At 49.2% G+C, this 23,074-nt stretch overlaps 1 long non-coding RNA gene across 1 annotated transcript in view; it reads right to left on the bottom strand.

Moving 5' to 3' along the window:
- LOC142826685 (uncharacterized) overlaps positions 1-15,247 on the bottom strand; it is a 98,326-nt gene extending 83,079 nt beyond the window's left edge. Inside the window, exon 1 of the long non-coding RNA XR_012900886.1 lies at positions 14,941-15,247. This is a non-coding gene — a long non-coding RNA (uncharacterized LOC142826685). The remainder of the gene's footprint in view (positions 1-14,940) is intronic.
- Between the last annotated feature and the right edge of the window lie 7,827 nt (positions 15,248-23,074).

The raw sequence follows: 23,074 nt of genomic DNA, 5'->3' as shown, positions 1-23,074 counted from the left end.
TCGAACTAGCATGTCCACACAGAGTGGACCCTGAACCGGGCTTAAGGATGGCCGGAAGCAGTGCCGGCAGGGCATCAGATGAGGACTTAGAGCGTGGAGATGCTGTCTCAGGCTAGCCCAGGGCTGTGCTTAAAGGGACCCGACCCTCACCCCGGACAGACAGTTCTCAGGGGTGCCCCGCTTGCAAACCAGTCCTGGCTTGGATTGCCCGGACTACCCACACTGGGCACATCACACCACTCGGCCATCAGCCCGGCTGCACTTGCCGCAGGCTGCCATCTGGGGAGAGGGGGCAATTGGGGGGCTGCAGGAGAGCTTCCACCCCCAGAAGCCCACAGAGCCAGCCCAGTCCTCCCCATCGGGGGCTCGTGCCCCATTCCTCCCTCACCTCCTTCCACTTACCCTTCCCTAGCTCCCCTTCCTGATGTACAAAATAAAGATAACGTGTGGACAAAACTAGAAACTCTATTTATTGAACAAAACTCGGGGAAACTGGGAAAAGGAGGTGGGAGAGGGGAAGAGAGAGGGTGGGAGAGGGGAGGGGAAAACTGGGAGGAGGGAGCTGAAAGGGGGAAGCAAGGGAAAGGAGGGGGTGGGGAAACTGAAGGATCAGGGGTGGGGGTCTCGCGGGCCAACCGCCTCCCAGCATGGCGAGAGAGGGGGCCTCGGTGTCCCCGGGGGGATGGGGTGGAGGGTGCGGAGGTTGAGGTGGGGGGTGTGGTCATTGAGGAAGAGGTTGTGGGGGTTGAGGAGGAAGAGGTGGGAGGGGGGGCAGGAGTGGGAGGAGGGACAGCAGTTGGGGGGGCAGCAGGCGCAGGACCAGCACGGGGCACCATGCTCCGCAGCAGGAGCTGCAGCCAGCAGCTCATGGCGGACCTGCAGGTCTTCCCGCATCCAGGCTTGCAGTGTGCGGTGCACGGCTCGCAGGGCCCCCAAGTGCAGCTCCCGGTACTCCTGCTCTGTGCTGGCGGTCTGGAGCAGGCCGCGGGTGCGGGAGCATGTCCCGGGCGGGGTGGTGCGCCCTGCACGAGCAGCTGGTGCAGCTGTAGAGAAAGAAGAGAAGGGGTCAGTTCTCCCTGGGGATGCAGAGGATGATGCCCAGTCCCCTCCCCCCCGCCACAATGTGAGGGCGACCATATCCTGCACTGTCACAGCCGCTGTGCTTGTACAGAGGCCATGGTTAGGATGTCTGGCTCTCCCCGGGACTGGGAGCTGCCCCAAGACTGCACCCATGTCCCCGTGCCATGTATAGTGTGGCTGGGGCGGCAGGGGGGAGGGGGAGATGTCCCCTGGCTCCGTGTAGAGGGGACATGTGAAGGGAAAGCATCTTGCTGGGTCCTGCCCCGGCGTTGGGAGCATGTCACGTCTCTTTGCACAAGCATGTGCCTATTGGGCAATGGCCCCTGGGTGTCACGCAGCTGGAGCCACCTGCCCAAGGGTGGTATGGCACGTGCTCGCACGTGCACAGGTGTCTGCGTGCTCCGTGGAAGGCATGGCCCACGCGCGCGGTCTCTGGTCTCCCTCCCACCTCCCCCCCCCCCCCGAACTACTTAATTCGAACTACTTACCCGGTACGGTCTCCCTGGACAACCCTGCTGGAACAGCTGGCGGTGGCCCCTCCGGTGCTCCCAGGTCAGGGCCCTCTGGTCCCGGCTCGCTGTCCCCCAGGCTGGCACGGACCGCCCTGCCCCCCAAGACTTGGTGGAGAGCAGCGAAGTAGGGGCAGGTGGCAGCCCCTGCAGCGGCGCCGCCCCTTGTGGCCCTGGTGTACCCCTGCCGCAGCTGCTTCAACTTATTCCGCACCTGCTCTTGCGAGCGCCTATGGGTATGTCTACACTACCCTCCTAATTCGAAATAGGAGGGTAATGTAGTCATACCGCAATTGCAAATGAAGCCCGGGATTTGTATTTCCCGGGCTTCATTTGCATAAAGCCGGCCGGTGCCATTTTTAAATGCCGGCTAGTTCGAACCCCGTGCCGCGCAGCTACATGTGGCACGGAGTAGCTAGTTCGGATTAGGCTTCCTAATCCGAACTAGCTGTACTCCTCATTCCACGAGGAGTACAGCTAGTTCGGATTAGGAAGCCTAATCCGAACTAGCTACTCCGTGCCGCGTGTAGCCGCGCGGCACGGGGTTCGAACTGCCGGCATTTAAAAATGGCGCCGGCCGGCTTTATGCAAATGAAGCCCGGGAAATTCAAATCCCGGGCTTCATTTGCAATTGCGGTATGACTACATTACCCTCCTATTTCGAATTAGGAGGGTAGTGTAGACATACCCCCTGTCCCTTGCAGGCCATGGCGGCTGCTATGCGGCCGTACACGGCTGTGTTCCTCCTCCTAGTGCGGAGATCTTGGAGATTGGGGGCCTGCCCCCAAATCTCAATGAGGTCCATGACCTCCGCACTAGACCAGGAGGCCGCGCGCCGTCTATGGCCCCTGGCTGGCCCCTGGCTGGCCCCTGGGTGCTCGGGGACTGGGCAGGGGACGGCTCACTGCCACTGGCTACCTGGCTCATGATGGGGCCACTGGCTCAGAGGCAGAGACTGCTGGCAGGCCTGGATCCGGCACGTGCAGTCTGGCCAGAGTCTACCCCTTTAAGGGCTGGGGGAGAGGAGAAGAGTTTTCCTGGTTGTGCCCAGAGAGGCCACCAGGGAAACCTGGGAAGGGCTAGCCTCCCACTAGTTAGAATTAAGGGTCTACACACCCCTTAATTCGAACTAGCTAGTTCGAACTAGGCTTAATCCTCGTAAAATGAGGTTTACCTAGTTCGAACTAAGCGCTCCGTTAGTTCAAATTAAGTTCGAACTAACGGAGCGCTAGTGTAGTGCCTAGGAAAGTTAGTTCGAACTAACGTCCGTTAGTTCGAACTAACTTTGTAGTGTAGACATACCCATTGGCAGGTGTGCTCATAGCTGCCAGGTTTTGCATAGTTCTATGTGTGACATGGATGCAAACTAAGCTATTTTGCATATTTGCCTATGACTTTAACAAAGTTTGGGAAACCGGCTCAATTTCGAGTCGTTGAAAGGCCGCGGCCTGACATTCCTGAGGAATGAAATCCTTTGTTGATCATCAGGGCAGCAGCACAGAAAACATACCTGCACCCATAGCTCCCCCAGAATGCTTCACCCCAGATTTGGAGAACATGGACGGGGTTTCCTCCAGGGCAGGGGTCTCCAGCCTTTTAAACCGTGATCACTTTTTGAATTTAAGTGCAATCCAAGATCTATCTCACCCCCAAATACCCTTGTCCCACCTCCTTCGGGCCCCTTCTCTGAGGCCCCGCCCCTGCTCACTCCATCCTCCCTCCCTCCCTCCTCTGTCCTCCCTCACTTTCACCAGGCTGGGGCAGCGGGTTGGGGTGCAGGCTCTGATCTTGGATTAAAGGATTTGGAGTGCGGGAGGGGCTCTGAGCTGAGCTTGGGGCAGGCAGTTGGGATGTCAGAGGGGGTTCTTGGTGCAGGATCTGGGAGGGTGTTTGGATGCAGGGGAGCTCAGGGCTAGGGCAGCGGGTCTGGGGTGCAAGAGGGGTTCATGAGTGAGACAGAGTTTCAGGATGTGAGCTCCGACTGGGCCCTGCTTACCTCAGGTGGCTCCTGCGGGGTGGTGCAATGGGGCTAAGGCAGACTCATCCCTGCACCATTCCAAAAGCAGCCAGCAAACTCCCTCCCAAGTCCTGTTGTGCCCCCACCCTTCTCTGTGGAGATAGAACACAGGGTGGGAGGGGGGGGCACCTTGACATCAGCACCCTCCTCCCCCTTCCCTGCCCTGCCCAGCAAGCAGGAGGCTCCGGGGAGGGGGGGGAGCTCCAAGGCAAAGGGCAGGAGAGGCGCAGCAGTGGCGTGAGGGGGCAGCTGAAGTGCCGACACTTGATAGCCACGTGGCCAAACCAGTCAGGATCACCTGTCAGAGGCTCCAAGATCTACCAGTAGATCCCGATCGACTGGTTGGTGACCACTGCTTTAGGGGTTATAGAAATTTGTTCTCTATGGCCCAGGCTTCGGTTCTTCCTCCTGATTTTGCTGCTTAATGCAAAGCATGATGCCGAATTTGCAATGTGGGAGCTGGGAGATCCTCCCAACTTCTCATATCGGGGCCTCTAGACATTCATTAAATGGGAACAACTTGTAATTTCTCCTGAGTTAGGTTGGATTCAAATCAAATACCTAAGGTGCATCAGAGCCTTCTCCTATTAACAATGCCCTGAGCAGCCCCACAATAGGAGTTAATGTAAGAGGCCTACTAGATATTTGAAACACAGGAACACTGCATTAAAGAAAATTAACAATACAAATCAAGTACTGTAGGGGATGTCAGAATGAAGGTATCTGGGTGACTTTAATATGGCCCCAATGTGTCTATGCATTATGATATATACTCTTTAGTTACATGATCACATATACTGTACATACTCACATATACAAGACCTCAGCAGGGCTTTATCTTAGTCCTTGAGCACAGAACAGACCTTAAGTAAGGCCACATCTATACTTATCATGCTGGAGATCAATCTTCCGGCATTTGATTTAGCAGGTCTAGTAAAGATCCGCTAAATCAAACACTGAAGGCAGACCGGGTCAGCACAGCTGAGTAAGGGAAGCCACTGGGAGTGTTTGCTCCTGTCAGCTTCCCACTGTGAAGACAGTGCCAAGCTTGGCATAAATTATTGACTCCAGCCACATTATTTACATAGCTGGAGTTGTGTTTCTTAAACCAACCTTCCGGGTCTAGTACAGACAAGTAGTAGAAATAGTTATTCCCCTCTATGAAGTCTAGCACCTAGAGGACGATGACGTGAAAAAATTCTGCCAGTGGCTTGTGCAGTCATTTGTGAGAGAATGCTATTGAATGCTGGGTATCTTACATTTTGCTTCTGGCTCTGGGAGCAGACTGCAATGAAGTGATCAGAGCAGTAGTTACAGACAGCAAAGCCAGTCCCATAGATTTGGCACAGTTATTCTGAAAGGCAGTCAGAGGGGATGGTCTTAACGGAGACCTCTGCTCTGCTAGTAATGATTTTGTGCAATCTTTCATCTTATCTGTAAAATGGGAGAATAATTGTAGCCTCATGGGCTGGGGGTGTGAGGCCTTTGTTGGAAATAAGGGATGCTATGACCTAAGACCCCATGGAGCCATTTGGAAGAGGGCATAAAGTCTGCATAGGGGTTTACAGAGATCCTTGAATCTGAGGTCTACATACTAGTGCACCAAAGGGTTACATATGAGGTCTCTACCAACATCCAGTAATGTTATCCTAACTTTAGGAACAATTCTGAAAATACGGTCAAAATATTTAAAAGGAAGCCGCTTTTGACTCTGATCAAGCTCCGAGCAAAATGTTTGCAAAAGCAAAATGCACAATAAAATATACTGTTGACAGAAAGATGGTCAGCTTGATTGCACAGACTTACTGAACAGTCTCCACCAGTAAGTAACACAAACAAACCCAGGGTATTCATGCCTCAAAGAAATCTCTCATTTGTGTCACAAAAGAGCAGATGGAAGTGATTGCTTATTTAATATTAAAATAAAACAAACACCATTTGATTGTTAAAGGAGCATTAGGGGAGCCCAGTGCAAGACATTACTCGTGTTATGCCATGACTAGATTTGATAAACATGACAAGTGTACGGGAATTATTGTCTTACTGCAAAGAGTGCATTTGGCTTTGCTACTGGATGGTGAGATAATGTCAGCCCTGCTGGTATAATGTAGGAAATATAGAAAATTGAAACACAGGAAATCTTTCTCAAACAAGTAGAGTCTTTCAAAAATAGAAGAAATATTTCTAACTGCCATCACTGCATAAATCCAAGCAAATAGGCTAATTCTAAAAGACAATGAATGCTGTCAACTGCCAAGTCAATGGAGATAAAGGTGCTCATATTGGACACTATGTTGCCCAATTGTTGTTTTTGCATTGCTGGCAGTGGGAATAGCACAGTAAGAGTCTGGGATGCTGAGTTCAGAATTTCTTCTTAAATTTGCATATTCATCACCTATAGACAGTGAGCAAGTCTTTGCATTTTCATGCAACTGGCTACCCACAGCAAACCAGGTAGATATCAGTTAGAATATTTATTAATGTCACGTGCCAATAAATCTTTGAAACCATAAATATCTAATCACTTTCCTCATGTGTTCTTGTTAAATGACTATTCAGAAATGCCTATCCACGTCTTACATGTTTAATTTTGTAAATGTCTAATTATTCACTTTTGTTAACTATACGACAGTGGAACTGATCCCATTTCAAATCTCAGTAAGTTTCCCTTTAATAGACAAATGCATCAGCCTGTGCTGCCTGCCTCCATTAAACCTAAATTGAATACTTATCTGTGATACTTAATTTTTATGCTTTCCCAAACAGAAGGAGGATATCTTGTAGCCCAAAGCAGTCCAACAACGTCCCCTGGGGTTTGTAGCTAATGTTTCAGTTTAAAGTTCTGATTCAAGAACATTTCTTCATAGGGACTCTAGCTCTGTTTAGATGGTGACGTGGGAGGTGCTCGAATAAGAGACACTGTAACTAACGGTGCTAGTAATAGTCTCCTGGTAATACCGTAGGTGGAACTGACACATAGTTTATTTTGTGAGGAGGCATTGGAGTGATACAAGTGTTGCCAAGTTTGCTTTTTTTATTGCAGCAATTAGTGGAATATTAAACTCCCCAATTCAAGGTTGTCCTTGTGCATTGGCTGACCCAGTCTGACTGTTCAACACAAACCTTGTGGGTTTTTGTGCACCGAAATAAGAGGTCACTGAATGGTTTTCTACAGTTTGTCTTCCCAAAGGAATTTTTTTCCGGAGGGAACCTTTCTTCTGAAGTTCCCCAAAATGCCCTTGGCATGGGGGCAATAGTGGTTATGCATGTGCACTGCTCCGATCCACTTCAGGATCTCGGCCCAGTCCAAAGTACACTGAAGTCAATGGACGTCTGCTACTGACCTACTCTGGCTCTGTAGCATCTGGGGCACTTGCTCACTCCGTTTATCCAAATAGTTCAAAAGGATGCACTATAAATAGGATGCGTTACAAACAGGAGAGAAAGGGACATTCTTGAGGGTACATCTACACTGTGGTTTTTTTTGCGGAAGTGCAAACGTGCTCTTTCAGAAGCCCTGTCTTCCTCATTCTATGAGGAAGAAGGGATGTTCCGAAAGAGGGGGATTTTCCAAAATTTGGCCTGGAGTAGGTGGGCCAAATTTCGGAAAAGCCACTTCAGAAAAAAAAAATCAGAAAAAGCTGTAGAGCAGACCTAGCCCCATTGAGGTTGGGCCTAAGGAGGAAAGAAGGAATATATTAAACAAAGGGGAATGAGCTGGTTAGGCAGGAAAGGACAGATTTTGTTTACCATTCTTATTGTATATTTTCCTTATTAACAGGGGAGCCAACAGCCTTTCCAGGCCCCAGGGCAAGGTGATGGGGGGCTGGCTCTGTGTTCCCTGAAGGGGTGAGGTCTTGGGCAGAACGGGTGGGACCAGAGGCAACCAGCCCTCAGAGGGCACAGAATCGCACTCTAGCGGTGATTTAAAGGACCCAGGGTTCTGGGCACCACAAAATCAGCTACTCGTTGTATGCTCAGTTACATTACCAATACATTCTGAGTCAATGTGTTAAAAATGCAAACAAAGCTACTGGAAGAAATAATGTGGAAGGAAACTAAAAAGCTTTACGCCCTGGCAAAAGATGCTAGAGCTGTACAGCACTAAGGGTATGTCTAGACTACAGGCTTTTGTCGACAGAAGTTTTGTTGACAGATACTGTCAATAAAGCTTCTGTTAACAAAGAGTGTCTAGACTACATCCAGTTCCGTCAACAAAGCAAGCCCCTTTGTCGACATGACAGTGTAGACGCAAAGGACAGTGTAGATGCAATAATGCCTTCTGCCGACAGACCTCTGTCGACAAAAGGCGTTATTCCTCGTAGAATGAGGTTTACAGCAGTCGACAAAACTGTTGAGTTCTGTCGATGTTATGTCAACAGAACTCAGTGGCAGTGTAGACGCAGGTACAGTTTTGTCCACAAAAGTCCACTTTTGTTGACAAAACCCTGTAGTCTAGACACACCCTAAGGCAAGAAATCTAGGGAGAGAGCATTTCAAAGGCACAGGCCCCATGTAGGAAAGGACATGCCTTCCACCTGTCCACGCTTATATGCAGGACAGTTAGTGGGTCCAGTGCTGACAATTTCAGGTGCTGTAAATTAATGAAAGGCAGCGTTTGATTAAAAGTTGTTGCTTCTTAAATTTAAAGGCCAGGGCTTATTTAACCTGCAGTTGGAAAGCAGGGTAGATGCGAGTGTCCCAATCAGGTAGTTTAATGGTCACAGTGTTGTATTTTCCCAACAAGAGGTAAATCCAAGGTTTATGTTAGGCTCAGGGAAACCAAAAGCCTTACTGTGCCGTTGGGCACGGTGTGTGTGGGGGCCAGCTCTGTCCTTACGGAAAGGGGGGGGCTTTGGCCGGTAGCCAGAAGGGATGGGATTGGGGCAGCCAGCCCTCAGCACTACCTAGACCTGCAGTGCACCCTCCTCAAGCCATCAACGCAGCACACTCCACTAGCAATTTAAAGGGTCTAGAGCTCTGAGCCTTGTCACTACTGCTATTACGGCAGTCACCGTAATAGCAGCAGGACAGCCGAGAGTCCTGGGCTTTTTTGACTCACTGGCCCCCAGAGCAGTTGCCCCATTTGACCCCCATTGTCAGTGGGCCTGGTTAGGCTCAGAAATCAATTGGAGGAGCATTAGGCCAGGTTTTAGATATCTTTGTAGTGATCAAAGTTATTTTTATTTTATTCGGTCTCTTGGACATTCTAGAATGTGACAAGGGATGTTACTTAAATACAGCCTGAGGCCTTTGACAGAATGAACACGCTGACTGCTCAGGCTTAACTTGTCCTGTGCTGATGAATTCTTTGGGATAAATGGTAATCCAGGCAAGTGGCTGAGCACAGTGCTGAAGGACACAATGGGAGGACATGTGGAAAGGAGACTAGGACAGAGTTGCAAGAAATAATAATTAAGAATTGGCAACTTTGGGATCCTCTGAGCCGACAGAGAAGTGGTGTTTGTTGTCTCTCTCTCTCTCTAAAAATCTTTTCCTGTGGGATGACAGACTCTGCATCCCGCCTGACTCCTCCCTCCCCACTCCCTTTTCCCCATTCCTCAGCTGCACCTCCCGCTTTCCCATTCCCTGGTGTCCAGGGCAAAGTGCAGGGCCTGGTAAGGTGCTGAGGTGGGGGGATGGGGTATGAAAACTGCACAGCCACCCATCCCCCCACCCCCCGGTTGCTCGGGGTGTGTGTGTGTGTGGCAACCACAAGCGAGGGGTGTTGAGGGCCTGGCCTGGCCGTGGCTTTGGTCTGGATCAACCCCTGGTGACTGGGGGGGAGAGAGCCACGTTTGGCCATGCCACAGTTTTGACCCAGGCTAACCCCTTGGTGGCTGGTGGTGGGGCAGAGAGCCGAGCCTGGCCATGCTGCAGTTTCAGCTTGGCCCAATCCACGGGAAGCCAGAGGCGGGGAGAGGGCTGGGCCTGGCTACACTGTGGCTTCAGCCTGGCCCAACCCTCCAGCGACTGAGCGGGAGAAGGCTGGGCCTGGCCGTGCCACAATTTTGACCCAGCCCAATTCCCCAGTGGTCAGGATGGGGGGAGACCAGGGGGCACCACCCCCTAGTTTTTCTTGAAAATAAAGAGACAGGTATGTTTACCTTGTTTTTCAGAAAGCATTTGATACAGGAACACACAAAAACCCTATTTCGTAGGTCAATGAGTACAAGAAAAAGGTGAGAAAGCTATGGGTACTGGTGACACACAATGACACTTGTGAGCAGTTGCAGAACCTTATAACCGGGCCTTACCAAATTCAGAGCCATGCAGAATACATCACAGCTCGTGAAATCTGGTTTCCTCCCATGAAATCTGGTGCTTTTACCCTACCCTGTACAGATTTCAAGGGAGACCAGTGTTTCTCAAATTGGGAGTCTTGATCCAAAAGGGTTTTGCAGGGGGATTGAAGGTCACAGTATTGTCACCCTTACTTCTGCATTGCCTTTAGAGCTGGGCAGCTGGAGAGGAGTGGTTGTAACATTGGCTGTATGCCCAGCTGGGAAGGCAACACCCTGCCAGGAGTAGCACTGAAGTAAAGATGGTGATACCGTACCATGCCATTCTTACGTCTGTGCTGATGCTGGCGTTAGCTCTGCCTGCAGAGCTGGATTCCTGGCCAGCAGCTGCTGCTCTCCAGCTGCCCAGCTCCGAAGGCAACGCTGCTACCAGCAGCTAAGCAGAAGTAAGGGTAGACGTACCACAACTCCTATACAATAAACCTTGCAAATCACCCTCCCACACTCTTTTTTTGGGTCAGGACCCCTATAGTTACAACACTGTGAAATTTCAGATTGAAATATCTGAAATCATGAAATGGACCATTTAAAATACTATGAGCATGAAATTGACCAAATGGACTGTGAATTTGGTAGGGCCTTAACTTATAAGTTAGAAATGAAAAAGATATTTTTAGTTAATCACTCTAGTCCTCTGTCATGGCAGGAGTGTCCTCAACCATGCATTCTCCCCATGCCCCCAATGCTTTATCCTCCCCAATTGTAAGTTTTATTTGATGGGTCTTTCCACACTTCACCCTGTCCGACTTGGTTTTACCGTGTAAGAAATGTTACTAATATTCTGTCACTCACTGCTGTGTAAAAATGGGCAAGGATCTGGCTTTGAAAGATGAAGGGTACTTGCATAAGTAAGAACAATCTAGAATGGGGTGGGCTGAAGTAGTATTGCAAATATCAGTTCAATGTCTTTGCTCATTTTATATACCAGTGACTTAACCAATAAATGTGAAGGTACGAATATCAGTAATTATGAAAAATGCCGGTTTGTCAGTCCTAGAAACTCAAGCCTTCTGTTTATAATAAGAACACAAGAGTGGTCATGCTGGGTTAGACCAATGGTCCATTTAACCCAATATCATGTCTTCTGACAAGGGCCAATGTCGGATGATTGAATGGGAATGAACAGAAGAGGGCGATCATTGAGGGATTTATCCTTAATCCACCAATCCCAGCATTCGGCACTCAGAGGCTAGATACAACCGGGGTAACACCAATGTAAACTTTCTCAGAAGTTTGCCACAGCTTCAATCTGAATTGACTACTAGAGATGGAAGGAGGAGTCATTTATCCCTTGGCCTCAACAGTGAAACTGCCAACAAGAACGGCACCCACAGTATTAATGTGTTTTTGTGTGTGCAATGTGGGTAATTGCCTTCTGGAAACTGGTCAAAGATCACCAGTTCATCTTGCAATTGTCATTCAGAAAGCATCAGTTGGAAACACTGTCATTATTGACTGGGGTTTGATCTGAAGAGGCAACACAAGGTTCCATATCCTGTTACCAATCCCCCAAACCATGCAGTCCCTTGTCAATAACTCCAAAAAGAGTATGTCAAAGAAAGTAATTTGGGCAGAAATGTGCTATATAAAATAATTATAACAGTCTAGTCAGATTTCATTCACTTAATGAATCTTGCAGTAGCTGTCAGATCATTCAGTTAGAAACCAAATTACTGCAACCCTAATGTCATACACCATTCTAGAACAGTATTTTTTATTGCTAATTACTTGGTGTCATGAAGTCCTCATAAAATAAAGCCAGTCTGGACAACCAGGTTGAACCTCTTCTGCATAGATTTTAACTTGTCAATAAAGGTGGATAGCTAGTCAAATGGAAGATCCAAGCAGACGTCAATGTGTTTAATTACTCTTGAAAAATGAAAAAGGGCAAAATAAGGCATGACTGACAAACTCAATCGAGCCTTCTGGAAGAAGTCAAAATTCCAGGCCTAACTGCCTGCCTTCTTTTTCTTCTTTTGGGGACTTCTACTCTTAAAGTATAATGCTGAGAAGACAAAGAAAGTCTCGCTGCGTATTACTCCAGTTTGTCAGAAAATGAGATGATCAGATCTAGTGGGACAGTGGCAGTCAGGCCCAGTGGTTGGAGCCAGGCATCAGCACTGGAAACAGAAGTCAAGAGTAGTACTGACCTGGGCAAAAGTAAAGCTGGGAGCCAGAGCAGGGCTGGTGTGGGACAAAGGTGACCAGATGTCCTGATATTAGGAGCTTTGTCTGAGGCTACGTCTAGATTGCAAGCTTCTTTCAGAAGAAGCTTTTCCAGAAGACATCTTCCAGAAAAGCTTATGTCCAAAGAGAGCGTCCACACAGCAAAAGCACAATGGAAAAGCAATGCGCTTTTTTGAAAGATAGTGTCCACATGGATTGGATGCTATCTTGCATTTAAGTTGTGATTGGTCTGGACAGAGTGGCCACAGGGCATCTGTATCCACACACATCTCTTCTGCATCCACACATGCCTTTTTCCAAAAAAGCTTTTTTGGAAAAAGGCTTCTTCCTCGTAGAATGAGGTTTACCACCATCGGAAAATCCCCTCCTTTCTTTCGACTTTCTGTCGAAAGAATGTAATAGCAGTGTGAACGCAAGTATTGATTTTCTGGAAAAATGGCTGCATTGTAGACACACCCTTATATAGGCAACTATACACCCTTCTCCCAGAAAAACATGTCCTGATTTTTTAACACTTGCGATCTGGTCACCCTAAGTAGGTCTAGGGATAAGATCAGGGCTGGAGTAGGGTGACATTTGTGGAGTCTTGTCATTACTATCAGGAGGAGAAGAGATCCAAGTATGAAGCAACACATAGGAGACTGGAATACCTAGCTTACATAGACATAACATAACATAGACAAAATATAACATGCTTAACTCTAAAGTGTAAACATTGACCTTAGTCTCACAGAAAAACTGGTATTCCAGTTTGTACTATGGTAGTACAGGCAGTCCCCGACTTACGCGGATCCGACTTATGTGGCAGAGTGGGGCTTTTCTCGCCCCGGAGCTCACGGGCGGCGGGTCGCCACCCGTGTCCTCTGGGGCGAGAAAAGCTTCTCCTGGTCTCCCTGGTCTGCTGCGGGGGTCCAGCAAACCCACTGGACCCCCCCCAGCAGACCAGGGACACTAGAGCAAAGCCGCTGCCTGGCGGCGGCTTTGCTCCTGAGCAAACGAGCAAAGCCGCCCAGGCGGTGGCTTTGCTCTGGTGTCCCTGGTCTGCTGGGGGGGGGGGGGTCCAGCGGCTTTTCTGGACCCCCCCAGCAGACAAGGGGGACAGGAGCAAAGCCGCGGAGCACGCCCGCAGGGGGACAGCTCAAGGGTGCCCGGGCTGTCCCGCTGCGGGCATGCTCTGCGGCTTTGCTCTCCGTCTCCCTGGTCTGCAGGGAGATGGGGAGCAAAGCCTTGGGGCACGCCCACAGGGGGACAGCCCAGGCGCGCTTGGGCTGTCCCGCTGCGGGCGTGCTCCGCGGCTTTGCTCCCCGTCTCCCTGGTCTGACCAGCAGACCAGGGAGATGGGGAGCAAAGCCTCGGAGCACGCCAGCAGTGGGACAGCCGCCGCGCGCCTGGACAGTGGGACAGCCGTCCCGCTGCCCACGTGCTCTGCAGCTTTGCTCCGCGTCTCCCAGGTCAGCAGACCAGGGAGACGGAGCAAAGCCATGGAGGACTTGGGTGGTCCCGCTACCCTCATCTCCCTGGTCTGCTGGGGGGGGTACAGCTAGTGCCCCCCCCCCAGAAGACCAGGCTTTTCTTGCCTACCCCTGAGGTAGAGCAGCTGGGGGCTGCTGGGCTGGTCCCGCAGCGCCGCTCTGGACCAACCCAGCAGCACCCCAGCAGCTCTGCCCCAGGCGTCCTGATTCAGCCGCTGCTGGTCAGTTTCAGCAGCGGCTGAATCAGGACACCTGGGGCAGAGCAGCTGGGGTGCTGCTGGGTTGCTCCAGTAGTGCCGAGGAGCCGCGCTACTGGAGCAACCCAGCAGCACCCCAGCTGCTCTGCCCCAGGCGTCCCCAAGTCAGCCGCTGCTGAAACTGACCAGCGGCTGACTACAGGAAGCCCGAGGCAGAGTTGCTCTGCCCCAGGCTTCCTGGAATCAGCCGCTGATCAGTTTCAGCAGCAGCTGACTTGGGGATGCCTGGGTTTCTTAAGTTGAATCTGTATGTAAGTCAGAACTGGCATCCAGATTCAGCCGCGGTTGAAACTGATCAGTTTCAGCAGCGGCTGACGCCAGTTCTGACTTATGTACAAATTCAACTTAAGAACAAACCTACAGTCCCTATCTTGTACGTAACCCGGGGACGGCCTGTACATCACTTGTGTATGTTCACACAATGTGTCAAGGGAACACATCCACAGCAAGTGTTCTAGCACCGACAAGGAGAGAAGTGCACTGTGGGTAACTATCCCATGGTGCAAAGTGCCATCTTCTGGATTGCAGTGCATCATGAGGGCAGGCTCATTGTCCCATGATGCAGTTTTCTCCATTCCATAATTCCAAGGGCTTCCAGCTCTATCTTGTGCCCTTGTTCCGTTGCTCCTGCAAACTTTGTGCCCCCCCCATGTCTGACTGAAAGCGTGGATCCTGCACTGCTTTCCGGTCTTGCGATGAGCACTGTAACCCTTCTGCTGGGTAGTGCCAGCAGCAGCCAGGGCCGGGTTCAATATCTAGGGGTCCCTTTTCATCCTTCTCACACAGAACCGGCTTGAGCCCCCACCCAGTAGCCTGGGAAATTCACACATCCCTGGGCGCCTCTGAGAGGCAATGCTTCCCCACTCGCAGCACAGAGTCTGAGCATAGAAAAGAAACTTTTAATGAAAGAGGGAGAGGGAAGTGACATGGCATTAACTTGGGAAAATACCACAAACAGAGTTCATAACTCCCCCCCCCCCCGCCCACGAGTAACCGTCCCAGCTCAAATGGATTGAGCAATGTCTTTTGCCTCTCAGGCTCACTAGTCCAACAAGGTAAGGGTTCCATTCATGTACCCAAACTTTCTCCGTACCCCACTTCAAACACCCCACTTACAGCTCTGCAGACCCTGACACATCACCCTGATGACTCCACTCATTGAGCTTGAGGCCATGCCACCCTTGTGATGCTCCTGTGGTCCACTGGCTGCCTGCCACAGCTCCTACCGGCTGGCTGCCGGTCGCTCCCACCAGCTCTTCCGCTGGCCGCCTGCCTCTGTTCCTACTGGCTGGCCGCCGGTCACTCCCACCAGCTGTTCCGCTGGCTGCAATGGGTCTGGCTCCAGGCCAAACCAGTGACTTCAGCTCTTAGTGATTTCAACTCTTTAGCCAGCACCTAGGCTGGCAAAAGATTCCAGCTCCCACTGAACTAGCAAAAAGTCTTCTGATAGAGTCTGCTTTAGATCTATCCTTAAAACAAGGTGGGGGAGGGGGGAAGGCAGGTTGAACCAGTTTTACAGCTCACACCTGGCAGGCATGAGCAGGCTGGCTCAAGCCCCCTCCCCCCCCCCAGCTCCGTTCACTCAACTTGGGAAGGGGGAGGCTTGTTTATCTGAGACCTCTTTCAGTGATGGTGTCTCTCCTGCAAACACTGGTGTCATATTTTACAGTTCCCACATTCATGGGTAGCATAATTTGTGACCCCACATCAGCCCAAATTAGTTACAGTACATCAAATTCCATTCTAACAACCAGTCCTCCATCAGCCCTGGCTGAATTGGATTTACAAAACCACACCCCGGATTCCTTCCCCATGCCAGCATGAGCTGTATTTACACCTCACAGTTACTTACCTTGCAAGGCTAAACAATTTGAGTGAGCATACCCACCCCTAGGGCTGCTGGCTGATTGCAAGCAGTAGTTCAGCCCCTGCTTACAGCAGGATGAACACAACGTGGCTGATCCTGCAGTATTTTATGATCTGCAAATCGGAACAGGAATCCATGGTGCCTGCCCTGCTGGGTGCCGTGGGAAGAAACATGTCGACACTGATGTTGCTGTCATGGAGCAGGTGCACCCAACGAACCATCACTACTGAGCTTGGGAAACCAGCTCTGAGTGGTGGGATCAGGTTGCGATGCAGGTATAAGATGATGAGCAGTGGCTGCAGACACAGGCACTGACTTTCAGTTTTCCTTGGGGGTGCTCCACACCTGCTCCTCTCCAGGTGCTGTGCCCACTGTGCCCTGTCCACTGAGTCCCTGTCTCACCCCACCTCATTCCACCCCTGCTCTGCCCCAGTCTTGCATCAAAAAAATTACATATCATCTTGCACCATAGTACATCAACAGAAAGGGCTACTTCTCTATGATATTGCAGGCACTGATGAAGCACATGGTCATGTCACTTACATCAATGCAGGGTCCTCAGGGAATGTGCATGATGCATGCATCTTCAGGAACACTGGTCTGTATAGAAAGCTGCATGTAGAGATATTTTTTCCAGACCAGAAAATATGGGATGTGAAAATGTCCATTGTAACCCTGGGAGATCCAGTCTACTCATTATTTTCATGGCTCATGAAGCCTTCTACTGAAAACCTTGACAGCAGCAAGGAATACTTCAACAACAGGTTTAGCAGGTGAAGAATGACCATGGAATATTCATTTGGCAGACTAAAGGGCTGCTAGTGCTACCTTTTTTGGCAGCTTAGGTCATAGCAGCCTGCTGTGTTCTGCCTAACATGTATGAAGCCACGGGAGAATCAGGAAAGCTTTGAAGTAGCATTTTGACAATGAATCCCAGCAATGTAGGACCCAAAGAATTATTGCATTGCAGCACTACATTTTTATTAAATAGCAATACACAGATTAACATTCCTCCTAAGGGACATGACACTGAGCAGTATTCTCTGAAATGAGGATCTCATGGCTGTCATTGTGGAACATGCCCCTAGGGGAAGAGTGCAAGGGATATGGTGATGGGCTGGGAACACATGAGGAATGTGTGTGGGAAGTTTGAAGGAAGGCATGGAATGCATTTCTATATGGGCGGCACAGGCAGTCAAACACAGCTGTATTCTGACTGCTACACAATCAGGGACCTGAATATCTTTTAGTCCTCCATGAGCTTTATCATCCGCTCCTGCTCCTCGATTACCCACTCTTGCCCCTGTCTCCTCTCCTGCTTATCCGTTTTTCATTTCTTGTTTCCCCCTTGCGCTGTGCTTGCTATGATCACATGCATGCAGCACTTCTCCAAATATGCCCTCCTTATCCTCGTTCACCTCCTTGTCTGGAGAAGGCACTCTGACAGTGTGTAGGAGCTGGCCCTCTAGGGCACATCTGCAACAGTAAAAGAAATACACAAAGTCAATATGGTGAATGCACTCTCAGTCTTGCATCATAAAAATTACATCTACCCTGTTCTCACTTTCTCTTGGCAAGCACTCCGCTCGATGAGAGCACTAAATATGGCGAGTTCAGCTGAGAGGGGGAGGGAAGGTGCAAGACGAGACAAATGGCCTGGGTGGTTTCAGACGGGCATCAGTGCCAGCTCTGTTCTGAGTGCTGGAGCCATTTTACGTAGGCAGAGGTGAGCAAAGCTGAAATCGTACTACTGAGGGTAGCGGAAGATGCCAGGGCACATCTCCAGAGTGTATGCACCTTCAGACCAGGAGATCTTGGTCTGCATTAAAATACAGCCCTCGCTGCATAGCTGCACAAGGGAATGAGACATAGACGCAAACAATATCTAGTGTTGTTCATTTCTATCCCTGGCCTACATGCGCCACGTGATAAAATAAAGGACACCCCTACTTCATGTAACCGTGCATTATCAAAGCAAAATGAGTATGTACTGGAGCTCCCCTCTCTTGCTTCAGGTGTGCCTGAGCTGGATTGCTAGGATTAACTCAAAAAGTGTCCTAGCTAGCCCTGCACCAGATGAGACTGTCGTCTGTCCCACCTCCTCCTCCAGCTTGACCTCCTTGTCCACCACTTTGTCCTTGGGATTGACTCCACTATATGTTGCCTCCAGCTCCTGCCCCCAGTGCATCCATAGGGTTCTTGACAGTGGAGGTTGAGTCACTGCAGAGGATGATGTGCAGTTCCTTGTAGAAGCGGCGTGTTTTTGGCATCTCACTAGAGCAATGGTTTGCTTCCCTTACCTTCTGGTGCACCTGCCGCAGCTCCTTCATCTTATCACAACACGTTCATGCTTCTTCCTATCCATGCCTTGAGCTCTGGATGTGAAAGTTCCAATGGCTGGATCGGAGCTGTGTCTGCACATACTCCTCTCTCCGCAGATCCGATGGATCCAGCCACTCTGGTGTACTCTAAGTGGGAGCACATTTGCTGTGGAAAGCTGCCATAGTCAGCTGGGAAGGTGCAACATGAGCTGTCAATACCAAGCAAACAGGAAGTGGAATTTCAAAATCTCCAGGGGCTTTAAAGAGGAAGGGTTGTGTGTCTGTGTACCTGGATGCAAGGCAGCAGAGTAGAAACTGCTTACTATAGTGATCATAATAGGCATTGTGGACGCCACTTAGGGTTCACATAAACAAGTGCAGCATCTACACCAACAATGGGCCATTCTAACTTCATTGCAAAGAGCTCTATGCCACTCAGTAAGCCGATTTTGTTGTGTCAGTGTAGCAGAGGAGTTAAATCAGCAGGAGGAACATTATAGAGTGTACACCTCCGCTGTTTTGTTAACAAAATCTGACTTTTGTTGACAAAACGTTGTAGAGTACAAGGCCCATAATACCTGTTCTGAGAGTCACCAGACCAGCCTAACACAGGAATGACTGGTTCTTGTATGTGGCTTAATCAAACTCTAGATCAGGAATGACTCATCACCTCTCACAGTTCTTCTTCTGCGGCACAACTTGGAAAATGAGCCCATTTTCTGCTAGTCTAATGTAGCCATGTTCACTATGCAGGAAGTTTATACATACACTCACCCAGCACACACACACAGCTGATGCAAACCTGTACAGAACACACACAGATAAAAGATCAACACATTAAAATGTCTTTGCACAGTTCTGCTGTTTTGATGACATTTAATCCAACAAGTCTGCTGATATTTTTTCAGAAAAATAAGGTTCATAACAGCACATCTCCTGGAATCACTTTGCTAGCTGGATCAGTAGCCACTGGAGCCAGTAGGTATGGGTCAGTAGGACTTAGCATGTCTGATGCTGACTCATCTCTGAGGCTGTTGCCTGCAAATACATACCAATGTTTCAGCGGCACACCTGGGCATGTCACACATTGCATCGCACCCATTGCTGATTTTCAGCCACCTCTGGTGCTCTGTAACAGCACACAATAACAAACTGAAAAGAGGAAGAAGAAAAATATTGTATTCTATGGAAGCAGTAGGCAGAATTATGCAAGCAAGGACAGGGCCAAGAAATGGGGACTGATATGTTTGGAACTGGCAGAGAAGAAGATAGGCACAGCCACAGAGGGAGCTGATAGAAACTCAGAAGTTTGCTGTGCTTGCTTTATTGTCAGGAAGCAAAACAGAAAATTGCCTGTCCCCTGCTAAATCAGTGCCAGATGCCTTTTATCCTATATTTCAACATATTAAAATAGTATCATTATGCAAAGGCTGTTTTATTATTACTGTACCTTCCGATGATATAGTTTGTAAAATTAAATAATGTAGTAATGCCGAACTGGTTCCAGGATTTACTGAACCCATGTATGCATAGTGCAGAGGTTCCCAAACTATAGGCCTTGCGTGCCCTGGAAGCATAGTAAGGTTATTGCGGGCGGGACGTGGAGACCTGGCTGAGTCGCACTGGAAGCCTGAAATCAAGAGTGGGCTCTGTCCAGCAGAGAAAGCAGACGGGGCTCTGTGCAGGTGGTCTTGGCTGCCAGGATCAGGCTCCCTGCCTGCCTCGCTCCCCACTGATGTAGGAGCAGCAGCCACAACCAGCATGCAAGCTCCTCTGTGGGGAACATTGGCAAAGACTGAAAATGGGGAAGGAAACACCCCAGGGCTACAACTACATTGCACTTTCTTGTGCAAGAACATATGCAAATGAGGTGCAGCGATGAATATCGCCGCACCTCATTTGCATACTTAATGAGCCGCCATTTTTGTGAAAGGGGCTTTTGCGCAAGAAGGAGCAGTCTACACAGCTCTTTCTTGCACAAAACCCCCTTTTGCACAAGAGCCGTTCTGCCACTTTTTTTCAGGGAGAACGGCTCTTGCACAAGTCGAGTTTTTTGCAAAAAGGAGTAGTGTAGACGTCTCCTTTTTGCTCAAAAGTCCCTTGAGCAAAAATGGCGGTTCATTAAGTATGCAAATGAGGTGCAGCAATATTCACCGCTTCACCTCATTTGCATATGTTCTTGCGCAAGAGAGTATAGTATAGACGTAGCTTCGGAGCACTAACCCCACTGCCACACAAAGTCCCTCCCTGATCCTGGCCCTTCAGCACAGCTCCAGGGCATGCAGCCCCATCCAGGTGCCCTGCTAGACAGAGCCTGAACAGGAAAGCAGGCAGGGGCTTGTCAAGGGCTTGGAATCAGCAAGGGTGTGTCTGCTCAGCAGAGTTATTTCAAAATAACTGAATTGCTGTGTAGACACTCGCATTGTTATTTCGAAATAATTTCAAAAAGCGGACGGCTTATTTCAAAGTCTGTAAACCTCATTCCACGAGGAATAACGCTTATTCCGGAATAGCAGTAGTGTGGACTCTCCACTGCTGCTACTTCCAAATAGCTCCTCCCCAGGTCCATTTAAAGGAATTACTCCCCAGTGCCCCCTGGGGCTCTAAATTGAGGTAGCACATCCACACTAGGGAAGCCAGCCTCGGACTAATTTTGAGGCTTCCCTGTAGTGTAGATATGCTACTGTGAAATATGTTATTTTGGAAAAAAATCCGAAATAGCTTATTCTGAAATAAGCGTGCTGTGTAGACGTACCCCAAGAGATCCTGACCAGCAGGATTTGGGTCCTAACAGCCAAGAGTGCCTGGCTGCTGCAGGACAGGAAGGTTTTCTCAGCTACTACCTTGTTAGTGTGCCCTACCGCTCGTGGTACTGGGTATGCCACTCCTGGCCTCTCTGGGTACAGGGTATTCCTTCTTAAGGTTGCTAAGAAAACAGTCCTGTATTTTTTAAATACAATGTTGGAGACACTACTGGGAAGGGGGAAGTGATAAAACATTCAAAGGCACAAGACCACACCGGAGCTAACATTCCTAATCTTACAAGAAATGTCCGTGGATCTTTAATGACCACAGGCAGTTCCTTGTTTCCTTGTAAAAATTAGATATTTCCCCCATAACATTATTAGTAAAAAGGCTGATGATGTTTTAGGATCCAATACTACAAAGACCGACACGCTAAACTTTGTACAGCCGAGCGGCCCCATTGATTTCCATGAAGTGGTACATTCTTGATTACTTGGAGTCATTACATCAAGATTGGGTTTCTTTCTAAGGGTATGTCTACTCTAGCCCCCTAGTTCGAACTAGGGAGTCTAATGTAGGCATTCGAAGTTGCAAATGAAGCCCGGAATTTAAATATACCGGGCTTTATTTGCATCTTCTTGTCCAGGCGCCATTTTTAAATCCCCATAGTCCGAACTAACTGCCCACGGCTACATGCGGCAGTCAAACGTTAACTCGAACTAAGTCCTTAGTTCAAGTTAACTGTTACACCTCGTGGTAGTTACATGGTGTAACAGTGGTACGAGGTGTAACAGTTAACTTGAACTAAGGACTCAGTTTGTGTTAACGTTTGACTGCTGCGTGTAGCCGCGGGCAGTTAGTTCGGACTAAGGGGATTTAAAAATGGTGCCCGGATGGGAAGATGGAAACAAAGCCTGGGATATTTAAATCCCAGGCTTCATTTGCAACTTTGAATGCCTACATTAGCCTCCCTAGTTCGAACTAGGGGGCTAGTGTAGACATACCCTAAGAGAGATGCTCTAAGTCAACAGTAAGTTACTGGGCTTGATGCAGGACTCACTAGGGGTGTGTCTAGACTAGAGGGTTTTGTTGACAAAAGTGGACTTTTGTTGACAGAACTATACCTGCGTCTACACTACCACCGAGTTCTGTCGACATAAAGTCAACAGAACTTGGCAGTTTTGTCGATGGTGGTAAACCTCATTCTACAAGGAAGAACACCTTTTGTTGACAGAGTTCTATCAACAGAAGGTGTTATTGCATCTATACTGTCCTTTGCGTCTACACGCTCATGTTGACAAAGCAGCTTGCTTTGTCGACAGAACTGACTGTAGTCTAGACGCTCTTTGTTGACAGAAGCTTTGTCAACAGTATCTGTCAACAAAGCCTCTATCGATAAAAGCCTATAGTCTAGACGTACCCTAGGTGTAATTCCCTAGACGTACCCTAGGTGCTATGCAGAAGGTCAGACTAGATGCTCACAGTGAGAGCTGGCTTGAATCCCCTCTCTGCCTCATTCAGAACAGAAACGTGAATGTGGGTCTCCCACATGGTAGATGATCGAATACCCTCACATCTGAACTGTAGGCTGCTCTGGGATGGAGTTTCTTTCTCTTTTTGCAAAAAGCTTTGAAAGGTCCTGTTTTTGTTCTTATGCAAAAAGGGAATGAAAATTCTTGAAAACTGTGGTGGGATGGGAAACCTGTTTCCCTTCCAGCTCTAACCACAATGGACTCTTCTGGTCTTAACATTTATGAAGTCTCTGCAGGATCGGTGTCAAAGAGATCAGTTCTGCTACACTTATTTTTATGGAATAGAGTCTTACTCCACACGTTGTCCCATTTATTTCAGTGGGGCAATTTGCAAAGCCTGATACTGCACCACAGGTGACAGATGTGGCCATTAATGGCCACACCTGATTACCCATTTGGGATTCACTGCTTTTGAAAGTGTGTCCAAACAGAAGTTAGAGATTTCCTGTGAATGCCGTTTGAGATTGTGATGTCAATGGAATTACTTGAGGACATGCTTACTTAGGTGAGTCAAAATTCCATCCTAGGGGGCTGAAAGGCCCCATAATTCCTTTGGATGCGATTCCAAAGTCTGTGCTACACAGAAGGTCAGGCTAGATGTTCACAGCTAGAGCTGGCTTGAGTCCCTTCTCTGAGCAGAGACATGAAGCTGGGTCTCCTACATCCCAGGGGAGTGAGTGACTTAACAGCTGAGTTGTGCTCGACTGCCTGGGAGACACTTTCTGCTCTGTTTTCAGCAGGGATCCGCTGCTGTAGCCGAGGGAGAAGTGCTTCTCCCCCAGACA

The sequence above is a fragment of the Pelodiscus sinensis genome, chromosome 2, assembly GCF_049634645.1.
Source record: "Pelodiscus sinensis isolate JC-2024 chromosome 2, ASM4963464v1, whole genome shotgun sequence".
Taxonomy (NCBI): domain Eukaryota; kingdom Metazoa; phylum Chordata; order Testudines; family Trionychidae; genus Pelodiscus; species Pelodiscus sinensis.
This window is presented reverse-complemented; position numbering and strand designations above follow the sequence as displayed.